Below are 20004 nucleotides of genomic sequence, written 5' to 3'. Positions count from 1 at the left end.
AGTCTTCTGTAATGTACCTGGATGACCTTCTGTAATGGTATCTGTTCAAAATCTGTGTCTTGACCTCCTGGGGGAAGAAAGAAAAAGTCAAAAGATATCAGGGTTGTTGAAGCCTCTAGTTTCTGGTCCAGCTACAGCACTATGATCACCTCAGGGCATCTGTGCACACTCCCAGTGGCAAAACCCCTTTCTGGCATGTCCTCCTCCGTTCAACTACATATGCCCAGCTCCTGGTCCTGGTTCCCGGGCCTGCCAACGCGTGGTGAGTACACACTTTCCTACAGCCTCCCCCACAGCCTGCTACTTCAACAGAGTCAGACCTTCATAGAGACCTGCTGCAAGTGTACCATCAACTCCTGTGAAGGAGGCTTTCATCCTTACCCAGCTGTCTCCATTAGGCACCCAGTTACCTGCCTGGCACAAATTGGTGCCCATTGGATTTCAAACAAGAGGGATGGAGGCAACTGGGCTTGTTTTTGTTTAAGCCACAGAAGGCACAGTTTTCACTTTTTATAGTGCTCGCCTGTTTTAAGATGAGAGCTTGAAAAATGCCATTAAAATGAATAATGGTTGCAAGGTAATAAAGAAACAAGGACTCGAGCTAAAAGCTAAATGACTGTAGTGGCTCACATTGTAAAAGCAGTGGGAAATTTAATGAACAGTGACCCCACAGGAAAGTCAATCTGTCTGTTAATGTTTAGTTTTGTCATTTCTTCTGAAAAGTAATAAAATTCTATTTGCTAATCTATCGGTTATGGAACGTCGGGTTAGGCTCCCGTTGAGCTTAACTCTGCCAATCTGTCTCAGCTGAAATTACTGACCTTCCCAGTGTAATAGGTAAACACCCCAAGCAAGAAATAAATATGCAGGTACTCAGAGAAGCAGTTACAGTTGTGGGGAAAGGAAATTTTTATGAACTTGACTGCAAGAGCTCTAAATAGCCTGCAAATTCCCCTAATATTGAGCCAATTCAGTCTGTTAAATTACTTGAGCTGGGCAAAATATAAAGAAAGAAACTGTGATTAATTAGTAGTGGCTGATGTCCCAGTGCTGTAACCAGCCATTCATCTGGATGCTGTAGAATATTTATTGCAGATCTTGTAGCAAAGGTGGTCATCAAATAAGAGGTAAAAATATGAACCTTTTCACTTATGTTTAGCTATTAAGAACATGTATTTACTTAACTAGGTAGCGGGAAGAGCATATGTAAAGAGGCATCTTGAAAGCTAGCTAATTTAAAGAAGCGTTTTTTAGCTACAGGCTAAAATAATTCAGCTAAAAGTAATATATCTGTTCCCTTTGTGGTGCAACAAACCTTTGTAAAGCAGGAATGCTGTAAACTTTAGATAGCACCATCTATGGGAGCTGCTGCCGTGAGCACAGGCCTGGGAGAAGCTGGAGAAGTCGTCTGCTCCTGTCCCCTGCCCCAAGGCAGAACCAGCCCTGTCCAATAAAGTGGTTTTCTTTGGGTCAAAGTTTCATTTTAATCTTATCTGCTCCTTAAATCAGAAGCTTATCCTGTTTCATTATGCTTTGTGACCAGCATGTTTGAGTAGCTTTGCACAGCAGTTTGTCCTGTGAGAACGGGACTGTGCGTGGGTGGGACGTGACTTTGGAAGCGGCTGAGCTGACAAAACTCTTCAGGCTTCACCACTCTTCTTTTTTTTTCTTTTTTTCCAGATAAATAGTGGGGATTAGCCAGAGTCCAACCTTTCTCTACACATGCACATTCCTCAGAGTGTACAAATTTAACTGGAGATTTATGAATTGGTTACATACTGCACGTCACACTAAATTGGTATTTTCTCTTTATGATGCTTTAATAAAAATGTGCAGTTCTATTTACATATGTGTCTCAGATAAAATTTCTTTAAAGTCTACTGAAGTTTATTTTGGCTTAAAAGCCTATTGCAATTTATGGTCAAATATATAACACAAATAAAACTTCACATTTACAAAGTTATAAAGCTTGTTATAGTTTCCATTTTTTTCCCCCTTTTCTCTTTTTTTTTGTTGCTGGCTGGCATTTCGTTCTGTGGGCTGGAAAAATAGCTTTCCCCAATAGTAATGTCCTTTCCATTAAGCAAATCTTGTTGATGTAAAGGAAATTTTCCAGCCAGCGTTTTGTTTTTGCTAAAAGTACAGTGAAAAGCTGGTAAAAAATAGTCAGGAGAAGGCCACTATGTTCATGAAAAGAAATGAACCTATAAAGGGTCGTGCTGGTCTTCAGGCTGTCCTGGCACAGCAGCGGGGCAGGGACCTCCCCCAGCAGCTACAGGGCAGAGCCGCGGTGGGGACAGTGACCAGGGACCACCGCGGACCCCAGGGACCACCAGGCATGGCCGGGGCTATGGGGCAGCTCAGAGGCCGAGCCAGGGACCTCAGCAGGTGAAGCAGGAGCAGCGAGGTCCACTGCCAGCCCAGAGCAGAAGCCCCTGATGATCCTCCTCATCAGCTTTCCCCACCAGAGCCAGCCCTGGGCAGGGGCTGCAGAGCCCTGGTGTGCCCCAGCCCTGGCCCAGGCAATGGTCTGATCCCCATAACCAACAGGATCCTCCTTTGGGTGCCGCCTGTTGCCTTCTGCCTACTCCTCATGGGTGCGACAGGGCAGACAGGACGGCAGTCTCCCAGCCCAGCCCTGGCGTGGCCTGTGCTTCTTTGGCACACCTGGGCACAATCCTGATGTGTTTCTATTTTCACTCAAGCTTTAATCTGCTCAGTGTTCTTATCAGAAATATTTTCTCTCTCTTTGGCCTGGCAGCGTCCTGTGTATGCAGTGCGTGCGGCCAGCAGCAGCCGCTCAGTGGCCTCTGGTTTGTGCTGCGCCGCTATTACCGCACCTTTTTCTGAGCAGTTTCCTGGTGTCTTTTCTGAGGTAAATTTGGAAACTACAGACTTACTAAAGATCTCTTTCAAATACATCTCATATAGAAAGATACCACATCAGACTTCTCTGTGAGTGTACAGTGCCTCTCCAGGCCAGCAGAAAAGCAGCAGAGCTGAGAGGTAACAGTGCTCCCTGCCTGTCCGCGGTGTCCAAAGGAAAGACAAAACAAAAATAAGAGTAAATTAATTTTTAATTTTTCATGATGGCAGCACAGTCACTTCTCAGAGTGGGCCACAGGATCATTAGAGACTGACCTGTCCTCAGCTACGCAGAAGAACTTGCTCCATCCAGGTAATTTTCCAAGCACAGAGTTTCTCTCTGACCTGTTGACATTCACCCCCTCAGCGCTACCACAGCCTCTGTGGCATAAAGGACCCTTTGCTTTCCACCACGTTCACTCCTGCCCTCGGAGGGCAGCGGCGCACCCTCACAAACAATGACGGCTTAGTGTATGTGTCTAACGCGGTGCGTGCAGGGGACCACGTACGTGAGCAACCATTTCACGAACAGTGACTAATCAAACTAGTTACTTCCTCCATTCCACAGAGCTGCCCAATGGTTTACAGCAATTAAACAGCATGATATGTGGGAGAAGCACACATAGTAATGTCTATGCCATGCTAGAAATGTTGACCCTTTTGTTGGCCCCTGTGGGCCTGGCACAACCTGCACCTCGTCCCTGTTGCCACCTGCCCACGCTGGCACGCTCAGCGGCAGGCTGATCGGCCAGTTTGCTCTGGATGAGTCGGTCCTGCCAGGCCTCCCTGTGTCCTTGTAATGTCCTCCCTGCCTTCCTGTCCTCATCTGCTGCTCATCCTGCTGCAAACAGTGCAGTCATAGCCTGTATGGCCCTTTATCTCGTCTTACTTATTTATTCGTTTTAAGCATTTGTTTGTAAGAAAGTGTTTCCTCCTTCCAACAGCATTAGTCATGGAATTCCTGATGTGGTTCGTCTCTCATTTACCTGTCAAGATCTGGTTAACAACACTGTGTTCTCCTTTCTAATAGCTGCAGACACTGCAAATCACTACCAGAGCCTGGAGCTGGCAAGTAACTTCTGTGTAACACAAAGCGAAGACAAATCACCCAGAAGAAAATTATTTCAGCTGCATCTGATAAGACAGCTGCAAAATATCCACGGCCTTTTGGAATATAAGACAGAATATGAAATATGTGGGGGGAAAAAAACACATTTCTGGATGGCATTATCAAAAATGTTTAGCATATGGTTAGCAGTTTCCAGGCAAGCGGAAGATAAACCTTTCATAGGCTGCAGTAGGAGCAGTGATTGCTATCAGTGGCACTTTCAAAAAGCACATTTGGATCAACCAGGTTAAGGGGTGGTACAGAAAATTTTCAGCTAAACAAGGGAGGCTACAGACCTGAGGACAAGATACAAAATAAGGTATATAACTGCATAAGGGTCAATGGAAGTAAGGACACGAACCTACAGAATTTTATCATAATGTTAGTCCTATTGAAACGACTGGGAAACGGGCTGTCCCCTGAGGATGAGGTGTAGCACTCTGCGCCTCCAGTTCAGTTGTCTTACAGAGTGTCTGAGATACAAAAAACCCGAAGTTTTCTGCCAGTGTTTAGCTGCCCTAGACTGGATAACAGCAAGAGGGTCATATCAGCTTCTGTGGGATGACAGACGTTTAACGCATACTGATTATATGTTACTGCTCTAAGCAAAATAGCAACACTCGAAACGAGTAAATGCTCTTTCTATAAATACTACGCATATCTTGTCGAATGAGGTTCTCGGTTCAAGAGCCTGGCCCTGTTTTCGTTAAGGCAGGGAAGCGCCGTGGATGTTGCTGCATTGCCCTCTCGTGGGGCGAGCCGGGGAACGGCGGCTGAAGGGGCCGGGGCTGCCGGCTCCCCGCCCTCCGCGCCGCGGCCTTCCTCCGGCCTCGGCCGAGGGCCGGGCCATGCCCTGCCCGAGGGCAAGTGTTGGGGCACCTGCGCGTGGTGATTATTTAGCCAAATAAACCTCTTTCCCCCTAAATATTCTAGTTCTGCATTTCAGTAGAAAACGGCTCCGAGGCTAGGGCCCCGCTGGAATTGCCAAGACTGTCCCAAAACGTCAAAACAATGAGCGCTCCGACTACGGTACGACCTCTCTTCCCAATTCTCTTTCAGCGGGCCTTTACCTAGCAAACAGGAATGAAAAAGCAGGAGGACGAGCAACGTTATTTCGTGGCATAGCGCATGGATCAAGTACACGCCAGAAGTGAAGAGCACATACTAGGGATGACAGTCTGCACACAGATCCATTTTGCCTTACTGTGAATGATGCCATCTATCACACAGATTGCTGCAATTGCCTCCCACATTGATATATCTCATCTCTATTCCGTGCTCTTCTTCTGGGAATCTTAAAGCAGCATTTTCCTGTCTAGCCAAGGTGCTTTTGTCACCCGAGCTGAGAGAGCTGCCTGAGTACCTCATGGCCTCTGAAATATTTATCCTCTCACTTTTCTTGTCAGGTAAGGAAATTTTCCATTTTGCAGACGACAAACTGAGGCACACAGATTAATTCTCAGATCCAAAAAGAGATTTATGTGTGCAAAGCGGTGCTTAGGCAGATCCAAAATGTACATTGCGAAAAGCCCCGTTCAAGGGCTGAAGGTATCTGCTGGCACGCAGGAAGCTGGCAGGGAGTTCCCTTCTCTGGCTGAGGGAGAGGAAAAGTGACAGCAGTTCAACTCTTATTATGAGCCATTTATTTCTGTATATGAAATAAAGTTCCTAAATAAAACTGCATGCAGCTAGGACTTCACATGCAGCCTGTGATGCATGAAATATGAGGAGGCACAGCCTGCAAAGCTACCAGAGAGGAGGGAATCAAGACAAGATCTTGCCCTACCCTGCTGTGACTGGCTGAGGGAAACGCTGCCTCCCTTGTTTTATGCACATGGGACACCTACATCCCCAGAGAAAATCTTCCCTGAGAGCCTACTGCAGTGTCAACAGGCATGCTTTACATGGTCTTGGCTTTGCTGAGGTGACCAGCTGCGTGTATGCTTAATTTGTGAGGCTGTTTGGGGCCTGACCTGCTGTAGAATTAATTTCACAAGTCTGAACTATCCTGGAGTTCAATTAAGATGACATTATCACAAAACATGATGTCCTAGTTCTGCCCAATAACCGAGAGCACTGCTCCAGGAAAAAAACCTGAGTCCTAGTCTCTTCTAATCCCGTGAAAGTTTAAGCTTCCACCTCCCTGAGCTTAGAAAAATGTCCTAAATATCAGGCAGTGCATATTTGGGGTGGGAATACTCCCCATTACTCTCAGGCCATTGTACATCTGAGAATGGAAGGACCACGGCACCAGCAGCCATGACCTGGAGCTCAGTGGGCTGTGTGTTTCCTGAGGGCAGGACTCCAGCTCCTATTCTAGAGCATGTTCTCTGTTTTATAAGCACTATGTTTCAATTTTCTTAGCCTGAGGAACCACAGAGAGTCCCTCCCTGAGCTAAGCGCTTACACCCAAGGCAACAGATCCAGCCCCTGCAGGGACCCCTACCTTCTGCTCTCACAAATTCAGCACTTCTGACTAAGAGCAGTCTGAGTTCAGTAAGAGAGGTGAGGATTGCCTTTGTACAAAATACCCCATAAACTGGCAGCTAACATCTTTTCTCATAATGCAGAGACATTGGTTCAAATGTCTGCAAGGGTGATACTGATTTGGGATTTAGCTCTCGCCTCCTGGGTGTGTTTCATATTATCTGGCTATGAAAGAGAGCAGACAAGAGTGCTTTCAGAGCTCTGAATCCCTGTTTCTTCGGGGAAACATCAAAGACAAGGTTTCAGACACACAGCCGTCTTGGTATTTCTGATCAACTAGTTTAAAACTCCCCTGTGCGCAGTGATTTGGCTTTTGGGCATTCCCACTTGGATGCCTCATTTTCCTGTCTTCAGTGGAGAGTGACTGTCACCCCACTATGTCACCCTTGCAGATGGCAGTGGCAGGACGGGTGTTGACAACACAGATGCCACTTCCTGTACATCGCAACTCCTCCAGCCTGTTGCTGAATGCCTGCTAAAGTGCTCTTGACTGTTGGAAGGAAACAACCATTCTGGACAGACTGCTTTGTTTTCTTTCTTGCTTTTATGACAAAGAGTGATTTCAGAGCCCATTTCCTCTAAAATACTCTGTGTGAAGAGGGTTATTTATGTTGCTTACCAACAGCTCTTAAATTTAGGCAAGGAATTTAGACTAGCCTGCCTCATTTCTCTTGTACAGTGTGTGGAGTAAAAAAGCTCACTCAGAAGCTTTTCAAAGCTGGAACTAAAGGCCAGGGGCTGTTTTAAAGTCATCAGCAGTGAGTTACATTAAAATGCAGTGCAACATCTGGGTTTTCTGATTTGTCCTCTAAAGGACTCTCTCCCCTGTAACTCCAAGACTAGGCACATAAAAGACTACCCACCTCTTTCCATTAAGTAGTGTATGTGTCTCCTAAATGTGTGAGGAAGAATAGCATTAGCACTTTTCTACTTGATAACGCAGCTCAGCAGTAAAGTGTTACATTAGAAAACAGGTCCTGTTTTTCTGTGGACTTCAGACATCTTCTTTTGAATCCTCATTCGGCAAATCACTTGGGAGTTGATTCAAGCCCACCCAAAGAAGATCACATCTTAGTATGTACGTGTCTTTATGGAGATGTTTAAGGACATCTCTATTCAGCAAAGCACACAAATGTGTGTTTAAATCCCACTGAAGGCCAATTTCCCCCATAAGTGTATTATTGAACTGGGATTTTGAAATATATCATCACTTCTGTTTGAAATCTTTCCTCACGTTGGAGCTCTACTGTTTCAGAAAGAAAAGCCATATGGAACTAATCATGCACATTTTGTCTAGCAGATAGGCATTTTAGCAGATTGTGTTTTCCCTTCAAGTGACTGTCCATATGAGCATCCAAACTGTGGCATGCATATATCCCAACATGCAAGACAAGATTTTTAGCCCTAACAGCATCCATACTGATGTACCTCCTGCTTAGTCACATAATAATTATGAGATGAGCACAATCATCACTGCCTATCTACCAGCCACATGAGGCTTTTTTTTTTTGTCCCGTCCTCACACAGACCTTGCTCTTCTTTGATCTTGTTTTCATCCTTACTTTCTTTCATTTCTTTAACAATTGGACCTTTTTCCTTGTCTGTGTGCTTCTCAGAAACATACAGTAGAGTTCAGCTCACAGGAGAGAGATTTCCCTTTCTGGCAGATATACTATATACGACGACATTGTCTCAGAGAAAAGGATGTTCCTGATAAGTACATGATTTCCTGAAACTTCAGCACCGGCTTACAGAGATACAAGAGGGACCCAACACTGCAGACCTTCTACCAAGCATAACTCCAGGACTAGAAAGGAGGCATCAATCACTTGCAAAGCAGTCCAGGGAAGTGGCTTCTCCATCACCATTGACACCTTCATGATATGAGATCTCTCTTTGTCTTTGGAGCATATAATGAGGTTTGTGTGAGCTCCCTTTCCTTACCAGTGCCTCCAAACTGGCATGGCTGGTCTCTAGCATATGATGAAAGAGAAGAGAAAATACATGGCTTCTCTTTCACCCACCAAAGCATCACCTTCTCTGGATTTCAGGACACTTTGTAGGCACTTCCTCAGCCCTGAGACTTACCAGCAAGCACTGTATGAGGACTTTAAAACTCTCAAGAGAATCTAGATTATTCTTTTTATTAGTTTTTTCAAAACCACCGGTTTTATTCTCAACCTCTCCTGCCTGCCAGAACAAGTTCTGGCTGTCAGACACCTGAAAGGGATTTTACTAAAGGGACTCTTTCATAGTCCCACGTGTCTTTGAGGCAGCAGTCAGGTAGGCAGCTCCCTCCAAATCTTATACCAATGGCCAAAAAAACCCCTAAATATACTGGGATGAGTCTCAAGTTCCTTTGAGATGGTTTGCGGCATGGTGGCTGTGTGATATATACCTTCCTCTTCTCCACACTGGTCCTTCTATAAGCATCTCCTTTTGCAGCCCGTTTAGTAGATAGTGTGGGCAGACTGTTGAGATCACATTTTCTCAGCACCCAAGCCAGAGCAGACCCTGCAAGTGCACATTCTCACCTAGAGCCATCTTCTTACAACAGACCTTCTTATTATTTCTCTGCCTTGGTAGGAATGGGTTTCTTTGCAGCTTCTTCCAAGGTACACAGTTATAGTGGTTCCTTGGCTCGTATAAGGTGAAATAGTAGGTCCCCCTCGGATTGCCCTGTCCTAGGACTCAAGTATGATGTAACATTCATTTCATATCCACGTGCATTATTTCAAGTGGATCAATCGGTCAATGCACACATGGTGGAAATAGTCTTCTGGATGTGGAGGACCTTGTGCAGCACCTAAGTCAAAAAGTGAGACAGTGGTAGCAGAACCTTGCATCTGAAATTGGTTTTCTTTTATATTCACTTATCCTGGATCTGTAAGTGACAGCAGGAGCCTTGGAAAAGACTCAGATGTCCACTAATTCTTATACGAGAAGTCTGGAGAAAGATTGGATACAGCAAGTAAAAGGGTATACATAGCAAACATTTTATTTAGAATCACCAAGTACAGAGTTCTTTTCACCCTTTATAAACATCTCTTCTTCATCTAAATGGCAGCAGTTGATGATGATCTGTCTCAAGGTAGCACTGTTAATCTTTTCCTATTCAAGCTGTTGCCTTTGTGAGTGTTTTACAAATGAAACTTGATTCCATGGTCACAGCCGTTCAATGCTTTGCTTCTTCAGTTTTGGTAAAATGATGTGTAGGCATTGCCAAGAGAAACCCAGCAGGCAGTGGAGGATCTTCTTGAGAGCCTGGAGATCTTCAGTCCCAGAAGAGATGGGACTCTGTGTGGTGCAAGAAGTCAAAAGCTACAGTTTGATCTATAGAAATACATAGAACCACTAAGCATAAGCAACAGTGCACACTCTTTATCTTTTAGTGTGGTCAATTCAGAAGCCAGTCATCCTCCATGGCAGCATGTCAATACAGTCTTGAGATAGCAAGATTCAGCTAGACATCACTGCTTCTGGGGGCTACTTGTTTGTACCTCCCAGCCTCTCGGACCTTCATATTCTACATAATGGCTTTGGAGGCATATTGAAGGATAGTCTTCTCTCTCCCCACACTATCAATCTTCATTATCAATCCCTTTCCACAACTAATCAGCCAGGTGTCTTTCTACATTGGAATCAACCATTTCAGAGGCTGAGCTGTTGGACAATGCAACTCATGGAGACAGACTGCAGTCTGGTTTCTTTTATGCTACTTATTCCCCTTCCTCATCACTTTCTCTGGACACTCTTCTCACCAGTTTCAACTTCCGCAGCAACTGGCTTCTTTTCTAGAATAGGGGCTAGGAAACCAGCCCTCCTCATCTCAGAAGGAAAGAAATTCACATCAGTGACTCTCTTCCCTCAGAAAATGTATTCCCTTTGGGTTACCTACCAGCAGACTCACAGTGTCAACGACTTCTGACAGTCCCCTCCCTGACTGTATTGTCTCTTGTAGTAGCATGGACTTTTAAGTAGCTTTCAGAACAAAACTCTGACAGAGGCAATCTTTAACAGATGCCTTAAGGCTTGAATACAGTGTACAGATTTGGTCATGCTTATGAATTTGAGTATTCTGTCCACCAAAGAGCCATCACCAGTTCTCTGGAGACGTGGGCTGTCTGGAAAGCGTGCCAGCCCTTTCTTTCACATCCGGGCAATGATGGCCAATGCTAATTCTACAAGCAAGAAGGGAAGTACCAGGACATGTTTCCTTTGCTGAGAAGCAGCAAAGCTCTGTGTCTGGGGCATGATATTCCTGTCCAGTTTTCTGCAGCCTACCCCTCTACTACTCAAATTAAAGGTAGTGTTACCGTTCCTACAGACAGTCCAAGCCAGTACAAACGATTCAAGGCAATATCTTCACAAAATTTTCTGTGATCAGGTTTGGCCCATGATCAATTTTCTTAAGACTTGGAAAGGTAAAAAGTCCTGGACTTTCAGTAAAAGGATTTTGGGAAGAGTGCCTGCATCTCACAGCACTGTGGCTGGACGACTCTTGAAGTGAGAGCATGACCTATCTTGTCTAGGATGAAACCTCTTTATAAAGAACACAGAGGAGTCTACTACATCTGAATGAAGGCCAGTGAACTGGGTTTTTTATATTATATATAAAAGTGCCTGTGACACATAGGGGGATTCTTTAAGCATGATCCTACAGTACTTACTGAAATTTAAGAACGCAGAGCTCTTCAGTTTATTGAAAGTGCATCTGACAGCTGTAACCACCTTGCCCTTTCCCATAGAAAAGTGTTTTGTTTTTCCAACCATTACATCTCTTCAGAGATTCTCTGCCAGTCAGGCATCTGCTCTCTGACTGGGACCTAAATTTGGTTCTTGCAATGACAGTGGGCCATACATTGGAACCCAGCATGTCCAGTATCTGCCCTTACCTTTCTCTCTTGTCAGTTCAGATAGAAAAGTTGGAGAGATTCAGACTCTCATGACTGCTACAGGGCTGTTACTCCTAGTGTAAACTTCTCTGTGCCATGGCATTTCATTTCAGATATATCCAAAGTTCTTAATCGAACTGATTCTCATTCCTACCTAATTCAAAAAAATGGTCTTTCTCTGGTTGTGACTAAAATAGCCTTTATCAGCAACAGGGGCAACGTAACACAGACTAGTTGTTCAACATTATTTTTTGTTTTATTCGAACAGGATACAGCCCTTCCTCAGTTCTTTATCTCTGATACAGGGATCATATGATAACTGCAGTAGCAAGCGGCTTGTATTTGAGATGATCCAAATGTAACATTAGTAGACTATATAACACATCTTTTAAAGTAGCATATAAGATGTCTGCTGTCACTCACGTGGTGAGTACTGAGTTCATCTAGAGTGGGACCTTATTCTGATTTAAAGACAAATACCAGGTTGTTGAACTGTGTAAATCAGATGCCAATAAAGACCAAATAGTAAAATTTAGCACCTCACAAAGCTCACTATGTCCATTCTCTTTAAAAGTGATGGCTATAGGTCTAACTCAAATTGCAGTGCCTATCATTGTGTCATTCACGTTCATGTTACGCCACTGGGGCTACGGGGCAAACTCATCCCAGCTCTTCTCTCGAGGCTTCTTAGCATGAGGCATTGAGGTTTTTTTATTAGCAGTTGTTTGGACTCTGTAAAGACAACACGTTCACCCCAAGTCTTGCAAATAAACCTATCCATTATGTCATGACACTATCTAATTTACACACATATAAACACGCCTAGTACAGATAGGTATGTTTGTATAATATTTTCTACTGTAAAGTTATGTTCGAAATATTTTTCAGAATATCTTAACAGTGTTTCGGGAGGTGAATATTTTAATCTCTGTATATGTAAAGATTTGCATTAATCCTTGTCTGTAAATCAAAAGGAGAGAGAAAACCCAAGAGTTATTTCTCAAATGTGTCCTAAAATACTCTCCTATGCATTAAGCTTCCCTGTGTTTAAAGTTTTATATCTCAGCACTCTCCAGTTCTCTGAACTAGTACAGTGGATATATATTCTGGGACACTCCAAAGCTCTTCATTCCATTAGCATTTTTGCTCTGAATTGCGTTGCATTGATCCCACCACAAATACTTGTCCAATATGGAATATCAAATGCCAGGGAAAGCAATGTTGAGGAACTTAAATTTCCCACATGGGAGATGGATATGAAGGGAGAGGCTAGGCATTTATGGCAGGGTGAAAATGTGAAACATTTTTGTAATGGCTGTCATTTGGATTAGACAGATGATTGCAGTGTCAAATGGGCTTCCAGCAGAGTGAGATGGAGAAGTTAAATTTTTTTTTTTAGAGCTATAGTTTATCATATAGCTGTACTTGTGAGTGGGTGTATAACTATTTCCTTAATACATGTGTAAGAGAATGAAAAGGGTATGTTATCAACATTATAAACAAACATTCATATTTTACAGTCCCAGCTGGGACTGAATGAATATTTTATGGACTGAAAGGCAGTTTGAGTTCACTTGGCACAATTCACATGACAGATAATTTGGAGCTGGCCTCAATTTGAGCTGTAGGGGTTAGCGGCGAGTAAGAAAGGAATTGAAGGGGGCAGGTGTGTGTGTGCTTCCTTGTATGCTGCAATACTTGGCCTTGAAAACTCTCACTGAAGCTGCCAATTTTATATAAAATACTTAAAAATTAATGGACACAATGACTCAGCCTCATTTGTTCTGCCAGCAGGTCAGCCCTGCAACAGCCATGCTATAGGTATGTTTAATCCCTAATTCTGGCCAGTGATATAGATTTACTTCACCAGGAATAGGCAGCAATGACGATGCTTGCCCTTGCTTCATAAAGTCATGCAATCAAAGATGGGGAGTAAACAGTCCTTTCAGAGAGAGCAGCTATTGATCCAAATCTGACTCAGCTCTATTAATCAAGTTATGAAAAGTGTCTGAAAGCAAATCACATTTTATTTTTCAGTGGCATAAAATACTGAGGGGGTTGGGTCGATTCACAATATTTTCATTGTTTGGCCATTTCAGTGAGAAATCGATCATTTGGAAAACATAAGTGTTTAAAAGCTCTCAACTAGCTTTTGATTAAAAGACAATGGGAATATAGCAAAAATTTTCTAATTTTCAGGTGGGTTATGTTGCATATTTTATACCGCTGTTTGATTTGATCGTGCCTGGCAACTTTCTGCATATGAGGCAGAATTCTCCATCTGGAAGAAATATTAACTCATCTCCCTTATACAGAACAAAAAGAACAACAACGATTGGGCTTATGCCTGTGAGCAGACAAACTGTGTTCCACTCTCTGAGGATGTGAAGAGAACAATGTCTGAAGGAATTATTCCAGATTGGTTAAATAATTCTAAAAGATGTGATAACTATGGTTTTATCTTGGTTCTTATGTTTACCTTTTTGTGATTTTCCAAACTGTTTGTTGCTTGTGGTTATTCAGAACACCAGAAATTATAAAAGGCCAGTGTGCGTACGTGTGTGTGACAAACACGACAAATAAAATTTTATTTATAGCTCTAATTCTCAACCTGTGTATTCCTTGCAATAAACACATAAAAGATAGTTTGCAAATAAGTATGACGTATCCTTCTTTGGTTGCTTTAGTCATTACTAAATTAGGTTACGAAGGTTAACTATGCAACTGAAAGTGGTCGATTTATTTATCTTATTTGAAAAAGCTCAACAACGAAGTCCAGAGGAATTCAAATAAGTCCTAGTCTGACTGGTAAAAATAAAATTTCACCTTTATAGGTTTCAATAATATTTCACTTTTAATTTAGAAGTATCGTCGTTTTTTATCATGGGAAATTAAAATATAATTAAATTGCCGCAAGATTTCAGGATATTTTTCACCTGAGCAGCTCTTCTCTTTATGGTGAAAAATACATCCTACTCTCCCTACTCTGTATCTGAGAAATTGCCACAGCCACAGAAGGCACACAGTAGATCATTAGCTAAGGCAAGAACTGAGATGAGTTTCTCTGATTTGTGAATCTGTATCCTAGCCACCTGATAAGGTACCTTTTACGCCAGTAGCAAATATCCAATCATTATTATGTGCACTGCAGTACAACCTGCGAAACTACAAGAGGGGCCTGAAACCTACTGTTTAAGGGACTCTGAAAACAAGCCAAAAATACAGTATAGCAGGGAAAAATGGTAGATGAAAGAACAGTGCACAGCAGCGTATTTTTTTCTGAGGGCATTTTTTTGTTTGTTTTTCTGCATATCCTGGCCCACACTACAGCCTTAAGATGGATTTGACAGCGTACAGTCTTCTTTCCATCCTTTGGACAACTGATGATGGAATACCATTTCTGAAGTAAATGACATCCAATGCAGAAGTTGCCATTCAGTACCCAATATTCAGCAGAGCCACAAGTGCCCTCCTCCCCCTTGTGTAAACAAAATCAGTAATGACTGGAAAGGTAAACATTATTCAACTATAGTATGACGCTCAGGGGCTATCAGAGTGCACACAGGTCTGATAATTTTTTGCAAGTTTTTGTTGTGTCTATGACAGATAACAGAGTATTAACATCACGGCCAGCCTTATCTGCCAGGACCAGCACCTTTCATTGTGGAAACCAAATTTAAGTTATTTTTAGTGTATGACATGATAAGCATTGCAGGGACCTTTGGTAGTGCATGCTCCCACACTTTATGAATGCTCACAGATCTGAAGAGCGGAAGAGCCAGGTGAAGCAGCAGTGCAAGTGGTGTAGTGCCAAGGAAAGGAAAGGAAAGGAAAGGTTGGGTAGCATCTCAGGTACCTCAGAGAACTGAAATATTGTGGGCAGAACGGCAGCCAAACTAAGCATGTCCCCAGCCAGAGCCTGAGAGCACTATAAATAGACATCCTAAGGGTCATTTAAGATATTTTTTTCTTCTGCCTTGAGATTTACATATAGGAAGAAAGATGGAATGACTGGACTTCTCAAATGACCCTCAGGTGAGGATTCACCTTGAGCCTAATTATTACATTAGACTGCTGCACTAAAATCATAGAATCATAGAATCATTTAGGTTGGAAAAGACCTCTAGGATCATCAAGTCCAACCATAAACCTACCACGGCCACGTGCACCACTAAACCATGTCCCTAAGCACCACATCTACATGCTTTTTAAATACCTCCAGGGATGGAGACTCAACCACTTCCTGGGCAGCCTGTTCCAGTGCTTGATAAACCTTTCAGTGAATAAATTTTTCCTAATATCCAATCTAAACCTCCCCTGGCACAGCTTGTGGCCACCTCCTTTTGTCTTACTGCTTGTTACTTGAGAGAAGAGACCAACAGCCACCTCACTACAACCTCCTTTCAGATAGTTATAGAGAGTGATAAGGTCTCCCCTCAGCCTCCTCTTCTCCAGACTAAACAACCCCAGTTCCCTCAGCAGCTCCTCATAAGACTTGTTCTCCAGACCCTTCACCAGCTTCGTTGCCCTTCTCTGGACACATTTCAGCACCTCAGTGTCCCTCTTCTAGTGAGGGGCCCAAAACTGAACACAGTACTCCAGGTGCGGCCTCACCAGTGCCCAGAGGCACAATCACTTCCCTGCTCCTGCTGGCCACACTATTCCTGATACAAGCCAGGATGCCATTGGCCTTCTTGACCACCTGGGCACGCTGTTGGCTCATGTTCAGCTGGCTGTCAACCAGCACCCCCAGGTCCCTTTCCGCCAGGCATCTCTCCAGCCACTCCTCCCCAAGCCTGTAGCGTTGCATGGGGTTGTTGTGACCCAAGTGCGGGACCCAGCACTGAGCCTTGCTGAACCTCACACAATTGGCCCCAGCCCATTGATCCAGCCTGTCCAGATGCTTCTGCAGAGCCTTCCTACCCTCAGGGAGATCAATACTTCCAACTTGGTGTCATCTGCAAACTTACTGAGGGTGCACTTGATCCCCTCATCCAGATCATTGATAAAGATATTCAAGACTGGCCCCAACACTGAGCCCAGGGGACCCCTCTTGTGACCAGCTGCCAACTGAATTTAACTCCATTCACCACAACTCTTTGAGCCTGGCCATCCAGGCAGTTTTTTTACCCAGGGAAGTGTACACTTGTCCAACTCATGAACCGCCAATTTCTACAAAAGAACACTGTGGTAAATGGTGTCAAAGGCTTTACTAAAGTCTAGGTAGACAACATCCACAGCCTTTCCCTCATCCACCGAATGAGTCACCTTGTCATAGGAGATCAGATAAGTCAAGCAGGACTTGCCTTTCATAAACCCATGCTGACTGGGCCTGATCCCCTGATTGTCCTGGACGTGCCACGATGGCACTCAAGATGATCTGTTCCATAACCTTCCCCAGCACTGAGGTCAGACTGGCAGGCCGGATCCAGTTCCCTGGATCCTCCTTCTGGCCCTTCTTGTAGATAGGTGTCACATTTCCTAACTTCCAGTCAACTGGGACCTCCCCCGTTAGCCAGGACTGCTCATAAATAACAGAATATGGACATCAGATCTCATAACAGGTACGGCTGCAGCACAGGATAAGTTGTTCTGATGGATTTCCATTGAGTTACTCAACTTCTAATTGTGGGTGCAAAATAATATACTGCCTGGAGTATTTCTTATGTGTGGTTAAAAAAATGTTTCCAGCAATTCAAAAGTAGAAAATACAACAAAAGAGAAACCAGTCACCTCAGTCTCTGACACAAATGTCACAGTAAACTTAGGACTGGCTTTATTTTTTTCGCTCCACCTTTGTATTCGTATAGAGGCATACAGCCAAAGATATGCATTCAAAAATATGTGTTAAAATAAGTGGAGTTTTACAATAGTAAAAATGTCACTTCCAAATAAATGCTTAAAGGACTGAACTGCCATGGTAATCAAGCATAATTAGCTTTTCATATCTTTATTAAAGTTTTACACTTTTATATTCTCACATATCAAGAGACCCAAGTATGGTCTCACAGACATCTTCATGGATGTCAGCTCTGAAAACAGGCATACCAGTTTTCTGTGCTTTATTGAACAGGTAAGCTGCTCTCCTGCAGAGGATCAATTTACCTCTCTGTTCATTCTGCAGATGAAAAGAAGGGCCGGGAGTAGGACCAAGACTCTCTGGAGTCACATTCAGTGATTTCACCAGCATGACCACTCTTTCCAAAAGCAGGGTGCACCAAAGGACAGGCCTGAGAGGCAGTCTATGTTCCTGGCTCTTCTCAGTCATAGGATTAGCCCGGCCCAGTCATGTGGATGTTTGACCTCATTCCATGAGCATTAACTTAGAGTAAAAAAGCGTCAGTGTGGAATAAATGAAATGCATTTTCACTTCTGTCACCATTACACATAGCAAATTTCAAGCAACTGGAGTCTTTATGTAGAATCAAGAGCACTTGACATGTCAGCCTTTAAACAAAATACAATATGCATCTTTAATTCTGGGAGAGGGTCACTACCCTATAACATCACTGGCATTTTAATTAAAATGTCTCAAAGGAAAGAATGACAGGGAGCTTGTAAAAATTGTATGAAATTGCTTGTGTGTGCAGATGTTAAAGAGAAGCATAAAATACAACATACAGAAATTCTGTATTTTTTCCTCTTTGTTGCTTTCTTTTTCTCCCTTCCCTTCCCTTCCCTTCCCTTCCCTTCCCTTCCCTTCCCTTCCCTTCCCTTCCCTTCCCTTCCCTTCCCCAGTTCTGTAATCCCCAAGGCCAGTATTATAAATATTTCAACTGACAATTCACATCAAAGAAGTCAGGTTTTTGCCAGGACACAAGAATTTTCAGTGTCCCCCATACACAGTTACGTCTGAGGCCTTGTACTGAGGAATTCTGTACTGAGTGAGCTAAGCCCAGCTCCACTTGCTGTGCATCTGACAGTGCGGAGGCATGGCATTACGGGGATGTCTCACCAGATGTCTCCCTTGTATCAGATTCTTAGGTGCAAAGGTTTTGGTGAGGTACAATTAGAAAATCTTTGTGAATTCCATTTAAAGATGTTATATACAACTATGCAAATATTGCTGTGTAGTCATTTGTTCACTAGAGAGGACAGTTTTAAAGTAGTTTCTCCATTTTAAATTATAATGTTCCTTAAAAGAACATCATTTGCTGATTAGAGATATGAGTTTGTTTAGCTGCAGTGCCTGAAGCTTCAAATTTGATTGCATTCATTTTAATCACATAACTCATCTTATTTTCAGTAACATGGAGTTGTTTGTTCCAAATGCATTTATGAATTCCTAACTCATCTCAGTTATGCCACATACTGGAAGTGATGTTACTCTTACTAATTCCTAACATCACAAAAACCCAACTTACATGGAGGAGAAAGTGCTGGAAGAAGGAGGCATCTTTGGAATCTATTTAAAGTAAACTGCCTTAATTTCAAGTCTTTAATCCTGCTTTTGCTGCCCTAAGGGACAGGCTCCAAAACACATGACATTTATGCCTCAGATATGAAAGACCTGTCAAATCCCTGACACTGAGAGTGACACTAATACACTTGGCTCATCTCACACTCCCCCTGGCTATGGCTACATCTCACTTGTTTGCAATGCTTTACCATGTCCTCCTTCTTACTAGATGAAACTTACCTCCCAGAAGCAGCCAGCTCCTCCAGCTGTCATCCCTTTTTCCTCCTGCCTACAGGACAAGCAGGGAAAAAATAGACCAAGGGAGGAGAAAACAGACAAAGGGAGGGAGCGTTATTTCACAGCAAGCCATCCTGGCTCCTGTTCCTCTGTCCCATGATCGGAATGCCTCCTCACCCTGGGTGTGGGATCTTGTTCTTTGGGAGAACACAAACCTGAACTTTCTGGGCCTGCAAGGCAAGCACCAAAGACGGCAAACTTTTAACAGAGCAAGGCAGACAGTTTTTGGTGATGGAACAAATTGCACCTAGCAAGGTACCTTCTACAGAACTTGTCTTCTCTCTCTAGTGTGATGGAGGCAGAGATGCCTTTTCAGATATATTTGTTTTCAGCTAAGGGTTAGAGTGGGACCTACAATGAATTAACTAATAATTTTACTGTCAACACATGTAAACCTCTGTTCCTAACCTCACATGTTTAAGAGTCACACCTGTGGGCCATAAAGTGAAGAACAGGGATCCAAGGACAGCATTTTGTGTTGGCAGCAAAACCGTGCCCAAGTGCCACGGAGCTCCTTTCAAACTCCACTTGCTGCCTGCCAGTGAGCAGGGAGTGCCCATGCTCCCCAGGACGTGTGTGCCAGGGATATGTGGGTGGGAGAGTTAGACGTTCATTACCTTGTTCCAGAAGTTAATGGTCTTTAGGTGCTATTTTAGGAAGAGGTCATCACTGGGCCATGAAATGCTTGGAACATGTCCTCTCTCACCCAGAAGAAACTCCCCCTGTGGCAATGGTGGGGAGGATGCCAGTGGAAAATTCCTGCGCATAACAAGGTCAGATATACTGGTTTTCCATCTTTTTTAACTGTCCAAGCAGTGAAAAGCAACTGGAGTGACAGCCAAGGCTGATCCAGACACAGCTCCAGGACACATTACGCAAGAAAGGTCCTTGGTGTAAATAGGAGTCCAGGACCTTAATGCAAATGGGAGTCCAGACCATCGCAAACATCAGTC

General features: G+C 43.5%; 1 long non-coding RNA gene across 1 annotated transcript; it reads right to left on the bottom strand.

Moving 5' to 3' along the window:
- Positions 1 to 17347: 17347 nt before the first annotated feature.
- LOC135316338 (uncharacterized) lies at positions 17348 to 19774 on the bottom strand. The gene is made up of 3 exons (XR_010375726.1): positions 19669 to 19774; positions 18995 to 19043; positions 17348 to 17677 (listed from the first exon to the last, which is right to left on the bottom strand). It is a non-coding gene; the product is annotated as an uncharacterized LOC135316338 (long non-coding RNA).
- Between the last annotated feature and the right edge of the window lie 230 nt (positions 19775 to 20004).

This window comes from Phalacrocorax carbo, chromosome 1 (genome assembly GCF_963921805.1).
Source record: "Phalacrocorax carbo chromosome 1, bPhaCar2.1, whole genome shotgun sequence".
Classification (NCBI taxonomy): Eukaryota; Metazoa; Chordata; class Aves; order Suliformes; family Phalacrocoracidae; genus Phalacrocorax; species Phalacrocorax carbo.
Note: the sequence above shows the minus strand (reverse complement) of the source record. Positions and strands in the feature narration are given on the sequence as shown.